The following is a 14,684-nucleotide window of genomic DNA, read 5'->3' on the forward strand; positions in this document are numbered from 1 at the left end:
GCCCCTGAAATTTTCCAAAGACAAATGTCTGAGCTGCTGAGGGGTCACGATGGTGTAGTAGTCGTGATGGACGACGTACTGGTATATGGCATGACAAAAGAAGAACACGATAAGCGTCTGAGCAGAGTTTTGAGAACTATCAAAGAAAGCGGACTAAAACTCAACAAGCAGAAGTGTCATTTTGCACGATCAGAAATACAGTACTTTGGACACATTATCAGCGCTGAGGGAATGAAACCAGACCCCGACAAAGTCAAGGCCATAACCGAAATGCCAAGCCCAACAAACGTGGAAGAGCTCAGGCAGGTCCTAGGCCTCATCAATTACGTGGGACGGTTTCTCCCAGATCTCTCAACCAAGCTCCATCCAATCACAGACCTGCTCAGGAAGGAGAGCAAGTGGACTTGGAACTACGCACAAGAGCAAGCGTTCAAAGAAGTGAAGGAGATGCTTGTATCAGCGCCAGCGCTTATGTATTACGATCCAAAAAGAGAGACTATCATTAGTGCGGATGCCAGCAGCTATGGTTTGGGAGCCACTCTGCTACAGGTACACGAGGGCAAGTTAAAGCCAGTAGCTTTCTGTTCCCGCACTCTAACAGACTCTGAGAAAAGATACTCACAAATTGAGAAAGAGTGTTTGGCAGGAGTATGGGCCTGTGAGAGATTTGCACGGTATGTACAGGGCATGGACAGTTTCCGATTACAAACAGATCACAAACCACTGGTCCCTTTGATAAACACGTACGATTTAGACAGAGCTCCTCCCAGGTGCCAAAGACTTCTAATGCGGCTTTTGAGATTTCAGGTGATTGCAGAGCACGTCCCGGGGAAGCAACTAACTGTGGCGGACGCTCTCTCCAGAAACCCACTGAGCAACACCAGCGACAGCAGTACTGATGACGAGGTACAAGTTTACTTGCAGTCTGTTGTAACGAACGCACCAGTGTCATCTCAAAAACTTAGAGAAATTAAAGCAGCCACACTACAGGACGAAGAGTTGGCAAAAGTCATCAGCCTAATACAAAAAGGCTGGCCACCCAAACGGTCACTGCATCCTTCTCTTCATGGCTATTATTCAGCACGCTCACAGCTTTCAGAGGCAGACGGACTAGTACTGTATCAGGACAGACTGGTCATTCCTGCAGCTCTCAGGCAAGATGTTCTAAAACGCATCCATGAGGGACACCAAGGACTAACGAAGTGTCGCGCCCGAGCAAGGATGTCAGTGTGGTGGCCACGCATCAGCATGGATATTACTCAGCTTGTTTCTACATGCAGATTCTGTATCGAAAATAAACCTTCACTAAGACACGAGCCTCTTCTCACTACTCCCCTGCCAGAAGGACCCTGGCAGCGCATTGCGGCCGACCTATGCGAGTTTGAGAAACAAAACTATCTGATTGTGACTGACTACTATTCCAGAGACATTGAGATTGGTCACCTGTCAAGCATTTCAAGTAGACAGGTCATCGGCAGACTAAAAAGTTTGTTTGTGAGATGGGGAATACCTCTGGAGTTAGTTACCGATAACGGCACACAATTCACTTCAGACGAGTTCAAGCAGTTTTGTGCGGAGTATGGATTCTCACACGTAACTTCCAGCCCGCACTTTCCACAAGCAAACGGGGCTGCAGAGCGTGCCGTCCAAACAGCAAAACATATCCTGAAACAACCAGACCCTCATCTAGCACTAATGTGTTACAGAGCTACTCCGAATACTGCAACTGGTGAGAGCCCAGCAAAGATAATGACAGGGAGACACATTAGAACCACACTGCCAATGCTAGACAACAAAATGCAGTTTGAGCCTGCAAATAAACAAAGCATTCTGCTAAAGGATGCTCAAACCAAATCATCTTACAAGTTTTTCCATGACCGCCATCACTCCGCTCGACCACTTCCCGAGTTACTTCCAGGACAGGACGTCAGAGTAAAGTTGGACGGAGAAAAAGTGTGGAAAACTTCTGCCAAAGTTCTCAGCAAATGTGATGAACCGCGCTCATATTTGGTGAAGATGGACAATGGGGCGGTATCACGCAGGAACAGGAGACATCTCCAACTCATTCCTGATCCAGATGTGCCACAGATACTACCACTGGAGGGCTCCCCAGTAAAACAGCCCAGTAGCCCTCTCAAAGCTGTCCCTGCTGAACAAAAACTGGATACAGGACAATCCAATGAGACTGTTAGACAGCCACAGCACTTAACACCTCATAACGCTGTGCGAGTGACCTCTAGGGGTCGAGCCATAAGAGTTCCCCAGAGGTATAAAGAGTGAGAATGTTAAGAAAAAAAAAAGGGTTACTGTTGGACAGGAAAGAAAAAAAAAAAGATACAGTTCTTTTGTTTACATTGCTTTGAAAATGTATGTTCTCATTGTAGCACTGAGGTAACTTTAATCCTAGCGTGTGCAATATATGTTAGTACTGTTGTACAAGTATTCTGAACGCAGTTATATTATAAAAGAAATAACAGAAAAGAGAAAATTGTTTGTTATGATAAAATAATCTACTAAGAAGGGGAGATGTCATGATATGAGCCTACAGGCCACTGTAGTGTCTGCGTCATCACGCACTTACGTAAACAGAACTGTGTCTGTTGTTGGCTCGCCTGTAACGTACCGCAAATGCTGCCCAGTAAAAAGCACTGTTAAGAAGTTAAGACGTCTCTTCCTTCATGTATCATCGCTGTACACGACAAGCTCCTTCCAGTTTGACTTGACACATAGACTGCTTTGCACTCTGTCACCTGTACCTTCAGAGCTCTGAATAAAAGAACAAAAGATTTATTGCAAAGAACAAAAAGGTTTTGCCTCCACAGCAGCTTGTTATGAAAATGATTGTATTTGATGATTGAACGTTCTTAATTATTGTAATACTGTGTGATGTGTGCTAAAAGAGGAACAAGGACACGAGCCATCATAAATATCATTTCATCTTACATGTCTAATTAAAAATATGACATTATCTAAATATGCACTACTGTTCAAAAGTTTGTGGTCATTTAGAAATGTTTTTTTCTTTTTCTTGAAATCAGTTTTTTCAATGAAGATAGCATTAAATAAATGATAAATCCAGTCTCGACCTTGTTAATGTGGTAAATGACTATTGTAGCTGGAAACGGCTGATTTTTAATGGAATATCTCCATAGGGGTACAGAGGAACATTTCCAGCAACCATCACTCCTGTGTTCTAATGCTACATTGTGTTAGCTAATGGTGTTGAAAGGCTCATTAATTATTAGAAAACCCTTGTGCAGTTATGTTCAGAGGTGGAAAAAGTACTGAAAAAATGTAATTGAGTAAAAGTATCTTTACTTTGTTTAAATTCTACTCAGAGTAAAAGTAAAAGTACCCATCTAAAAATGTACTTGAGTAAAAGTTCAAAATTACTTCATTTAAAATGTAATTTGAGTACAAGTTACTTCGTTACTTTCATTTATTTAATGCAAAAAAGGATGAGTCACAGGGCCAGGTTGGGTGTCAAATTCGGCCCGGGACTTTTTGGACCAGACTAGCCCACCTGTGCGCACCCCCCTTTTCTGCTCAAGTCTGCTAAAATTGGATCCAAGCTGTTAACCTGCACACCAACTGACCTACAAGAGCTGCCGTGTTCATGTGCTGGGGATGCAAATTTTGGATAATTAGTGGCCTTAAAAAAGAACTGAATTATCATTTGCATGAAACGAAGCCAGGAGAGATCATGATGTGACTGGTTCAGCAGGCTTTGAGTGACACTGAATTAAACTTCTGCTTCAGGAAAACATGAAAGCTCTAACCAGCAGCCATTAATCGTCACAGGAGACTTTTTCACTGATCTTGTGTTGTATTTGGTGAATTTACCATGTTGTGTATTTGTACTTTCTCTGTGTACTTCACTGACAGTAATCTAACCACTGAGAGGTAGAACTGCTAAAAGTGTTTGAAGTTAAACACAGCAGTGTGTATCTGGTTCAGACAGAATTAATCCTCATGAAATGTGTGTGTTTCATGTAGTAACATAAGAAGGTTTTGTTTGAATGGTATGTTTCATTTGGCACAGGACCTGAGGTGTTGTGCATATTGTGTGTTTGGTTGTGTTAATTGTGTGTAGTGATCTGAAATTCTGAGCCCTGTTTTCAAAACCGTGCTTAAGCAATCTTTAAAAAAAATGTAATGCTAATGTTTCACAGATGAGACTGACAGCACATATCTACAGCCAGCAGCCAGTTAGCTTAGCATAAAGTCTGGAAACCACACAATGGGATAAATAAAGGTGCTAACAGGAGCTAAAATGGTTCCTAACAGTCATGCTACTGAGAAAACACTTAAATTCCACAGAAAATCTTCCATCTAGATTATATTTAATTCCAAAAAAGTTTAAGAGAAAATACCGCTGGTATCTACAACACAAAACAGATGAGAAGTGAACGAAATCCTCCACATTACTTGGCGATTGCTATTTGTTGTGGTCTGTATCCAAAGCTCTGGATGCTAGAAAGCAAATCTCGTTCCGAAATCACGCGAGCTATCGTGCGATTTCTCGTGAAATCGCACATTTTCTCGTGAAAACGCCCCATACTTTTCGCTAGCTGAGCTGGGAAGCTGCTTGCCTGGCTAAATACTGGAGCTGTGTCGAAAATTCATTTCTCCATCACTCACATGTATGAAATGACAAATGAAAACAGACCTCAGGTTGAAAAAAAAAACAGAAGTTCCCCTTTAAGTTCTGGTGTTCTTATAAAACATCATCAGTCAGAGACCAAGTACTGATCCAGTTCAAAGCAGCATCTGATCCAGAACCAATGAAATACCTGGATGTGTTCTGGCTCCGCCCACATTATGGAGGATCATCAGACCAGACAAGTGAGGATTTGGAACCAAATAACCCAGAATGCATTTAGACCAGCAGCAAAGACCGAGGAGGAAACTTTCAGAGGAAACACAAGTATTTTGGGAATACTGCTGTTATTGTGACACAAAATGTAGTTTTCAGATGATTTGAGGTGAGAAAGTGGTTGTAAAAACGTCCAATCTGTGGTCAGTTTATCCAGATGAAGCTGATTAAAAATGAGCTCCAACGATTTCAGAGATGTGAGGTCCAGGTTAGACAGCTATGATGGACGGTCAGCCTCACTGTAGAGCTCCTTATCTGGACCAGACTTTACAATCTGCTGCTCTGACGCTTTTATAGCGCTTCAACAGGATATTAGTAGTTTATGTTGATCTAACCGTCACACTTTGACCTCATACTTTATTTTTATTGTTCAGAGAAAAATCAGTTTGAAAGAAGTTCAAGTTATAACTTTAGATTGTTCATGTTTTACTCAGTCACTGACTGTAATAATAAGAACAGATATAAATTAAAACACAAAATATTATTTTGAAGTTTTGTTTCTGAGTCTTCACGACAAAAAATATGTATTTTTTTGTTCCAGTCTTTGTAGTTCTTTATTTGCTTTCAGGGCATATTTTAATTGAATGTAATTGAAAATGGCGAGAAAAAGATCAGAACAAAAATAAAAACATTAGTTTTACTGCTTTACAAAAGATCTTTTTTCTGTTTTAATTTTAACAATTCATTTTTGCCATGGAAGAGGATAAACATTGTCCAAATTTTAAAAAAGCTGTGATTATCCAACATGGAAAATTAAATCCCACTTTTCAACAAATAAGCAAACAAACATGAAGATCAAAGTGTGTTATTAGTCATTTATTAAATGAAAAAAGTTATAATAGTTGAAACCCACAGGTAGAGCAAATAAAACTGGAGAAAGACGTATTAAAAAATCATTGATCTTGTTCAGGAAAAATCAACCACTGCAATGAAAATAAAAACTCAGTTAGACATTGATTACAGCACAAGATCTGTTCAAAGAATTTAGACCATGAAAGGGTTAAAATACACCAAAATGTGAGGAAACCTCCTTTAACGGCCAAACAGAACATTTATAACATTGAACAGGCTGAAAAATGTTTATTTACAGAGTTAAATGTAATCTGGATAGTCCTGGTGGGTTTAAATTCTTGAAGAAGTACACTGATGGAGATGTCAGAGTCTGAAGCTGGGGCCTCATACATGCACTGTAGAAGGAAACATATGACAATTGAAACTATCACTCACATCCTCTATATCAAAGGGGAGTGCCTGTGCAGAAATGACATGATATTCAAATCAGGACTTTCTCACACGCTTATTATGAGATCATCAGTTAAACATCATCTCTTCTTATTTCATAGATCGCCACTGCGGAAAAGAGTCGAACGTTGTCAGCAGGATTTGAACCTGTGCGGGGAGACCCCAATGGATTTCTAGTCCATCGCCTTAACCACTCCGCCATGACAACTCCTGTGCTACTGCTTTCTGTTCTGTGTGATGAAAGCGCAAAATTTGGCTTCACATACAATCATCTGTCGTGTTCCCACCCTTGCTTTACGCATTTATCTAATCACTTAAATATTGGAGCTCCGTCTCTTCCTGTTGCTCCGTGCAGCTCTCCTGAGGTCAGCAGAGTCTCTGCTCACCTGTTGGTGGAGGTTAAAGTTGGTGGGTACTGGAGGACAGGCTTGGTGGTCAGAAAAATGCACACAACTTTTCATCCCCTATCATCTCCATTAAGTCCAGGGACACCAGGATCCAGAGCCCAGAGTGATGACCATTACACCATGGAACTTCCTCCACTGTCCTCCACCTCATCTTCTCATCTGACAGAGATCATCAAACACAGTACTAAGTTATAACACAACAACAGAACAAAATAAAGTTAGTTTGCCCCATATAATTCCAGTGCACCAAAGGACAATCTGAAATCAATACCAGCAGTTCAAAATATATAACAGGCTATAAACAACAAAATGACTCTAGCCAAAGTCTGAAAAGAAAGTTATAAAAAAAGACTGCAGACCATGGGAATGTGGAATCAATAGGCTCATCAATATCACTTTCCCATTTTGTGAAAGTTGTTTCAAGAATGATTCAAGATTTAGTTTCATTTTCATCAGGTTGTTTTGCTGTAGAAAATACTAAGATGTTGTGTGTCGTGACAGAGATCAGGGCTTCTGGCTGATGTTCATTTCCTCCCTTTTCTCTGCACCTACTTCTCTTATCCATTTGAACTCCTGAGAGCACACAAAAACAGTCCATTTCATAGCGATGGTGGTATAGTGGTGAGCATAGCTGCCTTTCAAGCAGTTGACCCGGGTTTGATTCCCAGCCATCGCATGTGTGCTGGTCATGAAATGTTGTGTGCTTAGTGTTTGTGATGGTTAAACTGACACAACTAAACACTTTGTCACAGAATGTGAGTAGTGTCAGCGGCTGCTGGGAGGTCCAACTAGAACATGTTGCAAGTTTGGTGGTGGGATGAGTGATTGCATGTGGCTTATCTAAGCTCACACACTCATACATGCAGCCACACACACCTACTGAGCATTTGTTCAGTGGATCATGGATCAACAAGCACAACAGGTTTGAGAGTTTTGCAATGAGTGCTGGAAGTGAAAAATTTGTTTTGAGGGCTTGTTGTGTTGTTGTGCATCAGTCAAAATACAATAGGTTTATAAATCTATTTTTAAAAAAAGTTGAAATAAAAGAAAGAAATCAATCATAAACAGTACAACACATTTTAAGGACTTATTAAAAAGGATTCACTAGATAAATGGAAGAGAAAAAATGACTTTAAATTAAGTGAATAAATGTAGACACAAGCTTCTTTAGAGTAAATCAGGCAGTTAGCAGTTCTAAAGCAGTAACAAGATTAAAAGCATGAACATTAATGTCCCAGAATGATATGTTAGTGGTGTAATATAATACAACATTGTGCACCAACACAAAGCTTTCACTAAATGTTCATTTTGTAAATGTTTATAGTGTAGTACTGCATTGTATAGCTCTGTCTGGGAAAAATGAGCATGTTAAAGATAAATGAAGTAGAAAAACATGAACTAAAATGAAGTGAAGTTTTTTTCCTCTACTGTAAAGTTTAATTGTTTCAAACTGGATCCTGAAGAAACATTCGCTCATCTTGTGTGCACTTCTGCTGTATTTACAGCTAAATGACAATAAAGCTTGATTTAATTTGATTTTGATTTGAATAAAAGTGCAAACATGTTTCATAAAGGTAAATAAGGTATAAAGGTATAAGGCAACTTAGGCCAGATTTTAATAGAAGTGATCCCTTAAAAACACACTATCAGTCCATCTTCTACAGGGGATCAGTTCTGACATAAACCACTGATCAAACATTGCCCACTGTGCTGCACAGCACACTAGCAGAGGTCCAAAGTTAGACTCATTCAAAGGGCTGCACTGATTCTATATCTGTCACTTGTATCGATTTTACTGCTGATTATCTGTCAAACACGTCTACCACCTCCAAGCTATCATGCTCATGTGATTTTGTCAATCCTTTTGAGTAACTCTGATGTTTGCAACCCCAGCCCCCGCCGTTGTGCTAATTCAAACAATTTCAAGGACAAAGGATGGGAGCCTATTGTATCACACAAGCAGCAGTGCAACGGATACGGTGCCAGAGGGGCACAGTTGTCGAGGATTAGCGGCCGTCACAGGCGCAGATGGATGTATCACCTCCCAGCACCGCTGATGAGTGCCTGAGTATAGGACAACTGCCCCAAATGAGCTTTAAGCAGAACTTTAGATGCAGTCAAAAGATTTGAAGTGAAATAAGGAACCAACCAGAGCATGTTGGGAGGATGAGGGACAACAAAGAGAAGAGGGTCGCTTTCTGATTGACCTGTTGCTCTGCACAAACCTGTGGCTCAGCACATGCATGATGCAGATTTAGCCACTGAACAACCACTTTAGTTCATAATGCTGGTTTTCAATAATAACTATGGTGAAGACTGGAAGTTTTTGAACTATTTTTGGTTTTCATATTAGCCAGTATTCCATATACTGAAAAAAAAACATTTTAAAAAACTTTTTAAAAAACTGCAATAGTTAATCATTTTACAGAATTACAAATAATAACTAGGAAAAATCCCTGATTTATTTTTAAAATTCACATATTAACTGTGAAAAACAGGCTGCGCAAAATGTCCACATCAAAAGTCTGTTTTTTTTTAAAATTGTGATTTGTCCTTTTATAACATTTGGCTGTAAAATAGTACCTACTGAATTAAATGATTGAAATCAACAAAACACACAAAAACTACAAAACAACATTTTAAAGATATCCAAATCCTAAAAATGTAAGATTTTATTATCTTACACAATTTTTAAATTGTAAAATAAAAACATTCTACATATTCTAAAACTGTTTTACATAACTTCACTTTTTTTGTTAAACTACCAATAATTTCCCGTAAAATCCTAGAAAAAAGTATTAATTTACATGTTGATTGTAAAGAGAAACACACAAAAAATGATATTTTATACAAATAATAATTTATTATTATATAATGTGTGAATGTAAAAATGCACTTTTATTTCAAACTAAAAAATTACAGATATTTGCTGTTATTTTACTTTAAAAAACATACAGATTTTAAAGTTTTTTAATTGAACTTTTAAAACTATCACCTTAATGAAATACATGAAGTGATCCAAACAGAACATTAACATTGTGCCTTCTGTGCGTCCATACTATAGAACTAGCTGTCCCTCAAACACTGAATCTTGTGACTAGTTAGTCTTATTTATAGGGGAAAAACCTTCCCAACACCCAGGTCTTTTCACATTCCTGAGAGGAACCCACCCCCTTTCTAAAACAGAGAGATCTTATGGTGACAAATCTTCAAACCAACTTCCTCCTCTTCCTTTCAGCTGCAGTAATGGCCCAGTGAACTGGATTCTCTCTGTCCTGACTCACATCCTCTGTGCCATAACATTTATGCTGCCTATTCAGAAGCTGCTACATGAATCACAGCAGGCACCAGCTCAGCTCATCACATCCTGACTAATAGTCTGAATATTAGTCTGGGATGATGTGATATCAGAAACCATATCTTACCGGAGAGCCACCACACGTACACACTGCTGTTTACAATGTTCATTCTCGTCAACTTTGGCGCTGCTTGAGCACGAATCTGGTTAAGAATCTGACAAACCGAGGCGTTGACAGTCGATGTCTCATCCATGCTTTTAAGGCCTTGTTGTTCTCTCTGCAGCCAGGACATACTTATCTCACACAAGAAACTGTTTGTGAGCAGAAACAATCGGCTTGACTGAGTGCATTCCCACCAAGGTGTTAGGTTACATGGGCCTGGTCTATTTCAAAGATGACATCAGCAAGAAGGGACTTTGCAGCATTATCTTTGTCACTCAGCTTTTGAGAAATGGCACATCAGTCACCAATTCATGAATTTCTGGCATGACGTTGCGATATCAGGAAATAACCCGAGGCCACTGCAGGATAATACTGAGATTACATTTATTACAAATGCTAATAAAAATCCACACCTAATCAATTCTCACCGTGAAATGATTTAAAGTGTCCCATCCAGACTGTGGAAACTTCACAGCAGACGGTGAAAACGAAGCATTTCATTTACATGTGAAGAAATAAATCTCATCCATAAGTGATTGTACATTCATTCACCGGCTCACACACCACCTACTGGATTTTTAAAAAGCCACAATAATGCAATTAGCCTCACAAAGAAAATGGTAATCCACGAGTCAGTGTGACTGCATGGGTGGGATGCATCTGAAACGACCTGAGAAGGACTCTGAGGAATTTTCACACCAAAAAGCTCCAGGAGAGCCAGACTGAAACAGCAGCCTATAATCTGTGGGTAGTGCAACTGAAACAACAACAGCAAAAAAAAGAAAAGAAAACATGCATTCAAAAGCAGGCATTTCTCCCAGGCTGCTTCCTGTGTTGCAGGTTGAGATGTAAATTATTTAATGCCAAATGCAGCCCATTAATTAAATGGTGCAAAGAACTGCAAAGCTGTCATTCACACAGTCTGTATTTACAGATATCAGTAACAGTATGATACATTATCAGACCAGCAGCAGATTCATAGCTGGGGGTGGATGCACAGATGCTGATAAAGCAGATGTCCACAGTCCTCAACACATTCCAGGCAGCCTATAAAAACAAGGAGCAGAGCCCCGTCTCTGACTGTCTGCAGCAGTCACAGAGCTTCATAGAAACATTTAGTGTTATAACCTGATGATCCCAGCCATGCTTCCCTCCCTCCCCTTCCACTGTCTCTGCAACAAGCACAGCAATCTGATCTCCAGCTAAGCCCTGTTTTTGGGAAGCACTCTGCATGTTTGGCCAAGGTGTGGGTCCTCGTCTGAAAACGTTCCATGACAGTGGAAGTTTCAGGCCACGTCTCCGTGTCTCTCTGCTGTCCACTGTGCTCGACTCCCTGCTAAATTCATCAGCCATTGTTTTCTCTGCACAGGCATTTATGATGTCACTGCAAACATAAGCTTTGTCCTCAGATGAAGGATCAGCCAGGGTTCTTTGCCTTATGGGGTCAAACAAACAGCAAATATGGACAGGGGATGACCTGGATCATGGGGTTGGGTGGACATTATGGTGGCAGTAAGAGAGCTTCATTTAAAGAGAAACAAAGAGCATCAACAGGGAGGCAACATTTAATCATCTTTACATTAACCCTCCTGTTGTCTTCATTTACGGGCATCAAATGTCTGAAAAAAATTCTGCAAAAAAATTTCACAAATTTCTGAAAATTTGCAAAAATATTCAGGAAGAAAATTCCAATAATTCCTTAAAAGTTCCCCTTAAAAGTTTCATTTAAAAAGTCCTCCAAATTCGGCAAGAAAATTCTTGTAAATATTTCTAAAAAAATATTAAAAATCTTCCAAAAAATCCAAAAATTATCTAAAGTGATTACCTGTATATCAGTAAAACTTCTAATATTTTCTTTAAGAGCATTCACCAAAAAAATCAACTAAAATCCAGTGAAATTCGCTGGATTTTGGTTGATTTTTTTCGTGAATGTTCTTTAAAAACATTTGTTTTAACATTTCTTTTATTCCACCAAAAAATGCTCAAAAATTTCCCAAAAATGTTGAACATGTGGACACCAGAAGTTTCACGATGAAAATATATTTTTTCCCCACATTTCCAAACTTTAAATCGGGCCAATTTGACCCGCAGGATGACACAAGGTTAAAAAAACTGAAGTCACTGCTTTTGTTAGAAATGCTAACAGTGAAAAGCACAACTTCAATCTTATCTTCTCTCTCTTCTCCTCTCCATTCCTGAGAAACACCACAGCATATCAAAATGAGAACAAGAACATTTCCTGGGTCTGCCACTGATTGACTCCATCGGTGTTGTGAATCCTCAGCAGTGACGAAAAGGACGGACACAATTAAGAAACTACAAATGAACCTAAAACAAAACTGATGAAATTAGTAGCCTTGTTTGGTCGCTTGAGAAAAAAAATCTCACACAGTGCATTAAGTGAAATTTTGTGGGGACAAATACGAATAAAAGATGTTAATGATGCTCTTTAAAAAATAGAGTAGGCTACTATTTACAAAAAACTATTTTTAACTGTCCCACATCCAACAAGTGCTTTATTTTCCCCTGTTGTATAAGAATGAATGTGGCAGCTGTATGTGTGTGCATTAAGCACTCTGAAAGCAAAGAAGGTAAACAAAGACTGAAGCACATACACATGCATGCGCGCGCGCACACACACACACACACACACCAATGGCTTGTATGTGTAAAGATCAGATTTCCATCATGTTTTTTTTTTTAGGATGAGGCATGTGTGAACAAAGAACATATTTTGTTTGCTCATAGCCATCTGTTGAAACCAGAGGAATTTGTACAATTGTAAATAGGTTTGTTTGACCAGGCAGCTGCTTCAACTGGGACGATACTCACACCAAAAACAACACATAAGTATTATTTTTCAGAATCAGCGTGTAAATCGTGAATCCTACTAGGCGCTTGCAACAAGTATTTGTCTTTCTAAATGTCCAAAAAGTAAAAAAGAGCTGCTCATCTGCATTGCATTTGTAAATAGATTCACTACTCCAGCTAAATTCTGAAATACCTAAGAACAGTCCCTCTGTAATAGCAGGCTGATGAAAACAAATGTCCAACTATACAAAAACTGACTGTCCTGCTCTGCAAACTCTGAGAATGCCGAGCGAGAACGCACAAAGCAACATGCTGACGTGTGAGAATGATCAGGGGTTGTCACAAAACCGAGCATAAAAAAACAAATCCAGTATCTGTGCAGAGCCAAACCTGATGGCCCGACACTTTGCTGCTGCTCCCAACAATGGCGATTTTAGGGGGTGGCCTGGGGTGGCCTGGGCCACCCCTGAAATCTCATTGGCCACCCCTGCGGCCACCCCAGATCTGATAGGTAGTTGGTCACATGGGCGTAACGGACGCGGGGTAGCGTGGGACATGTCCCCCGCACTTTCCACATCTGTCCTCTCTGTCCCCCGCACTTTTTTCAGCCGTTACAACAGCAAAACCCGTTATTAGCATCCAGTAACGTGTTTTCCCGAGCCGTCTTTGAATGCACCATGAGCGCATGCTAACGCAGGTGTTCCACAGGAGACGTGCTGCTGTGCTGAGCAGTGCTGAACGTGCGTCTGGAGTAATGTTTAGCAAACCAGCCAGAGCTAGCAAGAAGCAAAAAACTTTACACAGCTCTTTCCAAACAAACCGTGTAAGTTGTGTGATCTTGTTGGATGCAAACAATGTTAGACTTGTTAGCTAAATGATGACAAGGTAAAACGTGGCAATATATCAATATGTTAAGCGAGTTGACAATAATTTAAATGTTGTTGCCTCTGTTACATTACTGCTAATTAGTTTATTCTTGGAATAAACCCAGTCCTCTTTCATTTCTGGGCAGAAGATGTGCTCACAATTGCTCTCCATGTATTTAAGTCTTTTGGTCCCAAAAGAGGAGAGTCAGGGAGGAGAAAAAGAATAGGCTATCTATGGTATAAATTTACAACTATTTTTACTGCTTCTCTTTCAAATTCTATCTCAGAATTTTGATTTTCAGATTTGTTAATGATTATTTCCATAACAAAGAGCAGAGTCAGGCAGGAGATGGACCAAAGGCGGCGGCCAGCAGTAATGTTGACCATGCAGGTGTAACTGCCCTCATGTGCGTTGATTGACGACAGACTCAGGACTGCTCTCAGATGTCTTTTACTGGCATTCTGGCAAAGCACATAAACACACACATCTCAGTGTGTCAGTCGACTGCATGCACAGAATCTCCACCAACATATAGCACTGCTTTTCTTGTTACATTTTCACATTACGTTTGATCGTATAGTGGTAGTTTTTTTTTTCTTTTCTTTTCCAGTATTTATATTTTTAACATTGGAGCAGAATTATCTTAATAATGAACAAGTGGCTTATACAAATTAGAAGTCTCGTGCCACAGGCAGTTATCAACAGCAACCAAATAAACCAACTTAACAGTGTAAAAGAAGGACATTTTGATATTTAATTCACAATGGAGTCTACCTGGCAAAGCACATAAACACACACATCTCAGTGTGTCAGTCGACTGCATGCACAGAATCTGTTCAGGGCAAACAAAAGATAAAACAATTACTGAAAATGTCCATGGATCGGCGACGTTAGCTTCCGTTGGCCTAGCATGCTAGCGAACGCTAAAATCACTAATAGAATACTGATTTACAGGACTACAAGTAGGATATTTACAGGACAAGTTATAAATGTCCTAATAAACGTGTATGAGCCTAGAAA

General features: G+C 39.7%; 4 protein-coding genes and 2 non-coding genes across 9 annotated transcripts in view; 2 read left to right on the plus strand and 4 right to left on the minus strand.

The window, feature by feature from the left end:
* LOC127531994 (zinc finger protein OZF-like) overlaps window positions 1-14,684 on the plus strand; it is a 289,632-nt gene that overhangs the window by 122,924 nt on the left and 152,024 nt on the right. The window lies entirely within an intron of this gene.
* LOC127531964 (zinc finger protein 665-like) overlaps window positions 1-14,684 on the minus strand; it is a 266,519-nt gene that overhangs the window by 78,971 nt on the left and 172,864 nt on the right. The gene's annotated exons all lie outside the window — the stretch shown is intronic.
* Window positions 1-14,684, minus strand: part of LOC127531989 (zinc finger protein OZF-like) — a 121,897-nt gene that overhangs the window by 77,594 nt on the left and 29,619 nt on the right. The gene's annotated exons all lie outside the window — the stretch shown is intronic.
* LOC127531889 (oocyte zinc finger protein XlCOF6-like) overlaps window positions 1-14,684 on the minus strand; it is a 35,480-nt gene that overhangs the window by 16,924 nt on the left and 3,872 nt on the right. The gene's annotated exons all lie outside the window — the stretch shown is intronic.
* trnas-aga (transfer RNA serine (anticodon AGA)) lies at window positions 6,245-6,326 on the minus strand. The gene has a single exon. It is a non-coding gene; the product is annotated as a tRNA-Ser (tRNA).
* On the plus strand, window positions 7,130-7,201 carry trnae-uuc (transfer RNA glutamic acid (anticodon UUC)). Its single transcript has one exon. It is a non-coding gene; the product is annotated as a tRNA-Glu (tRNA).

This window comes from Acanthochromis polyacanthus, chromosome 22 (assembly GCF_021347895.1).
Source record: "Acanthochromis polyacanthus isolate Apoly-LR-REF ecotype Palm Island chromosome 22, KAUST_Apoly_ChrSc, whole genome shotgun sequence".
Lineage (NCBI taxonomy): Eukaryota > Metazoa > Chordata > Actinopteri > Pomacentridae > Acanthochromis > Acanthochromis polyacanthus.